This window comes from Watersipora subatra, chromosome 6 (genome assembly GCF_963576615.1).
Source record: "Watersipora subatra chromosome 6, tzWatSuba1.1, whole genome shotgun sequence".
Classification (NCBI taxonomy): Eukaryota; Metazoa; Bryozoa; class Gymnolaemata; order Cheilostomatida; family Watersiporidae; genus Watersipora; species Watersipora subatra.
Window position 1 is genome coordinate 58,624,471 of NC_088713.1, and position 4,402 is coordinate 58,628,872.

At 35.1% G+C, this 4,402-nt stretch overlaps 1 long non-coding RNA gene across 1 annotated transcript; it reads right to left on the bottom strand.

Annotated features, from left to right (window-relative positions):
- Positions 1-227: 227 nt before the first annotated feature.
- LOC137398658 (uncharacterized) lies at positions 228-2,049 on the bottom strand. The gene is made up of 2 exons (XR_010978987.1): positions 1,990-2,049; positions 228-578 (listed from the first exon to the last, which is right to left on the bottom strand). It is a non-coding gene; the product is annotated as an uncharacterized lncRNA (long non-coding RNA).
- Positions 2,050-4,402: the final 2,353 nt, after the last annotated feature.

The window sequence follows — 4,402 nt, forward strand, 5'->3', positions numbered from 1 at the left end:
CCGAGCATAACCGTCGACAATATTCTTTCCTTAAGCTATACAACATTCCACCAACATTACGTCTCCGAAGCAACCTAATTTTTCTATAATGTGCCATGCTTAACCTTCACACAACATCTCTTCTCAAGGCTGACGGACATTCAACAAATATTGCACCTTAGATATATACGAAGACTTTTACTAGATTATTCTTAAAATAATCTTTGTGAGCATCTCAATAGTTAGGGCATGGTTCCGAAGCTGTATATTTTGGTACAAACAGTTGCATGATATAATAACAAAAAATAATATGAAACACAATAAAAATATAGCTATAAAATGACTAAACTCTATATATATTGTCATCATCAAAACATGGCAGAAAAATACCACAACCTTTACACCAGAATAAATTATATATCAATGATACACAGAGACAAACAAGCAAAGCTATGATCATATTTGTGAATAATGCTACAGTCCACCAAATGCTTTACCACATTAGACTAAAGTTTTTCCAGCTCGTCCGTCCTTGGATTGTGGTGGCGAAGGCTGTTCTTTCATCCAACAATTCAGATTACAGTACAATCCTTTAAGCCCTGAAATGTGAAGAAGCATTTATATTAGCAGATGAGAACTGCTAAAAAGTACAGAATACAAACAAAGCAAATATGAGTATAAACTAAATATGGCAACAACCTGTTAACAAAGTAATAATGAACATCGAGGTTGATCTGCCACATCACAGTGTCACTTGCTAGATACATGAAATAGTACCAGCAATACTTTTCTTTTCACTATTTGTGGGCACTCTATAATAAGGTAATATTGTCCAGTCATTCAAGTTTTTGGAATCGCGATTCCTCATAATAGGCACAGGTGGATACAAGAGTGCACAACCACCATATTTTCAAAATCATCCTAATCAGCTTTTTATTTAATGGCTTCATAACTGAGCTTCCTATAAGGCTGCAACTTCATATTGGCATATTATGAAAAATGCACAAGCATATCATATTTAGGGTTGCGCTAATAGTAAGTTTCTTCAGAAGCAACTAATGTCCTAGTCGCATTGTTCTTATGCTGAATTATCATTTTAATAATTTGAAATTTAAAAAAGAGTTGTTGTAGAATAGCAATGCGGTAAATTAATTAGTAAATCTCATGTAGCCAAAAACACGAACTTGGACATATCCATTAAAAAATAATAACAAACTGTAAGCTAACAACTCCGCATTAGTCGAGTTATTCACTTGGAGTAAACCTTTCTGATGAGACGCTATATGTGCAAACAGCTATATACGCAGGTAAATGAGAAGCACTGTTAATGCTATTGCAGATTGTTCCAAAGCTTTAAGAAACGCCATGCAGATATTTAATGAAAAATTAAACGATAAGATTTTGTAAGTTTTAGTTGATCTAGAAGTATGCGAGCAGCCTGCCTTTTCAATTTCCTTTATAAGCTTGTTTGAATTAGCGCGTACACTCTTTTAAAAATACATAGTCAATCGGCTATTGTTGCCTCTTACATATTGTCAAATTCTTCAATCATACCTATCTTATATCACAATCAAATAGCTGAAAATCATGTCATAAAAAGAGAAAAAGAAATTACATTGCACTACTAGCTCTAAGTTGACATTTTGGTAAAAGGCAGCACGATTCTCAACCTAACATGCTTATCACAAGTTATACATAATCTAACACAATGCAAACTTTCAAGAGTTGCTTTCTTAATTATGTACATGTGCACACAACTCTTAGATTTCCATATTTTCTCTGCTTAAAATTCTGATGTGCTAGGTAGTTAGTGTTGAAATGTGCTTCCAATCTGCCAAAAAAATCTACGTTTTGTACTACAGCATTTCTAAATTTGAAACTAATTTTTCCAACTTTCAATAACAAAAATCACAGTTAAAGGGAGAGTAACTATAGATCTATCGTAAATTCAAGAGTACAAGTCGAGATCTGAAGTTTGGTTCGAAAATCCTGGTTTTGACATGTACATACCGTGATCTCTTCCATGGCCCAAATCTTTTATTCGCTAATAGTTCAATCGGGATCAGAGGCGGGCAAGGCGTAGCTGAAGAAATGGCATTCAAAACACCATCAGTAAGGACGCCTTTTTTGGCGCCGTCGGGAATACTACAATTAACAAAAGCCTGAGAGTAGCATGTTATAGTGAAGATCACAGAGAACAAAAAACAAGCACTTAACCAACGTACTGGTTCACCTCAATACAAGAACAAAACCGCTACCTCGGATAATAGGTATTCAACAGAGTAGCAATGCCGCAAGACAGATTTCTGTCAGAAATCGTGATTCATGTACAAGAAAAAGGTGTGAATGCCCAATAGTGGATGTGTCAAATGGATTACTGAGGTGTGGCCTTGTAGGCAGATACTACAAAAACCAACATCAAATTCAAAACATATCACGTAATTCCATAAGAGAATCCTAGTGATGACATTTCGAATGGTGAATAATGGGGACCTGGTGTTCCAATCAGCTCACATTGAGTAGGATTACTGGTATTTCACTATTTTATAAATAAATTCCTATATGTGATATCATGTAATTTTGATTTGCAACGGTTTTTTGAAGTTGAATTTTACTAGAAATCGTGCCATGAATTACGTTACCATCATATTTTTGTGCAGACACCGCGGCAATACTATTTAAATTCATGAAAGAAACGAAGTCACTGTTGGGATTCAAACACAAATGCTCTATGGTAACATCTTCCAGCGCAGCGAGCTGGAAGCTTGTAGGTGTAGTATAAATACACACTGGTCAGTGCGCGAGGCGACATTGCAGTAGAAGGACTGGTCTTATGTACTGAATACTATATGGTATGTTTATCGAATTTGATTAGGTTGTCACGACGTTAAGGGCTTAGCGCACAAATAAACAAACTTTCCATGTAGCTGAATTAAAGCATATTGATAACATATTAGTAAGCCTACAACATGTATAATAAAAACACAGACATGGAAAATTTGCAATGGTGATGGAAAAATGCAAGAAATATGTCTAGATCTCACCTGTCCCACATTTATTGATACCGATTCATTTGGTTTTGGAGAATTTACTGTTGAGCCGAACCGGTGTATGGTTGGCAAATTGACCATAGTAGTGGTGATTGACTAGATAGCGATTAGACGATTAGTTGCAAGGATAATGACCAGATCTTGTGAGATTCATTCTAAAAAATCGCAAACAAACCACATTAGAGATCTTGCAAACAACAAATCGATAAACTATCTATATGGTAAGAATCTAATGATTATGGACTTGGACTGAGATTGAACCGATAACCTTGTAGTTGCAAACCCTAAATCTGGCCACTAAAAACTGCTGGTTGGTCACTACTAATATTGCTCAACATTTTCCAACTGAATAACAAGTTTAGTAGCTCAGTGACTAACAAACATGTCTTTACTCATTTGATATATGCGTATAGATCTTCATCTTTATGAAATTTTGGAGACAAAAATAATGGCAAAGAAAGAATTCTTCAAATTAAGTTTAGGAAATGGCGTTCAAACTTGTATCAGAGTTTGTCACATCAGAGTTGTCTTCTCTATTTTATGGCAGTCAAAAACTATTAATGATTCACCATTATTCCGTTTGTACACAACACACAGTCACTCGCAATGAGATTTATTATCAACAATGCCTCTGAAGTAGGTAATGAAATCAAAAGATACATGCTACTACTCAGTAACATGCTTTACCCATTTTTCTACGCATATATGGCTTCAAAGCCATTTCAATTCTATTAGCAAAAGCTCGCTCAACCAGCAAAAGTGTTTTTTATCAGTTATTAAGACATTCGATAACATCGCTGTGATACGTGAAACAAATCATATTAAAAGTTGTACTTCTCTTAAAGCACAGAGGTACAGTTTAAGAACGAAAGCAATATGTAACCCTTTTAGTGCCATAGGCCTACTCTTTTTAATGAATTCCTGTTTACAGAAGCGTGACATTTTAAAGACAAATTATATCCATTCTATGACTCGCAAATGCTTTTCAAGCTGTTTTCCAACGTCAAACACATCCAAGAACGATAATCCACTGCAGTTTACCACCATGGAGTGCAATTATTTAGAAACAGTCTTTAACACTCGGTTTTATTTACGGAGAAAAACTTGAATTTGTACCGATTCAAAAAACTTTACTCACCAGCAATAACGATCGCAAAGAGCGTCAATATCATTTATTACTATATTGTGAATTTTATTGCAAGTATTGCAGATGAGTTAAGCATCGTTAAATCATTAATTAAACTACAACAACCGGAAAAATAAATCAGTATGGCGGATATTTCCTCCTCCTAGTTTTGCCTTGTCCGATATTTTCAGGCATAATACGATGTAAATGCATACCTTCGAAATCTTTCGAAGGAGTACGATGCGGA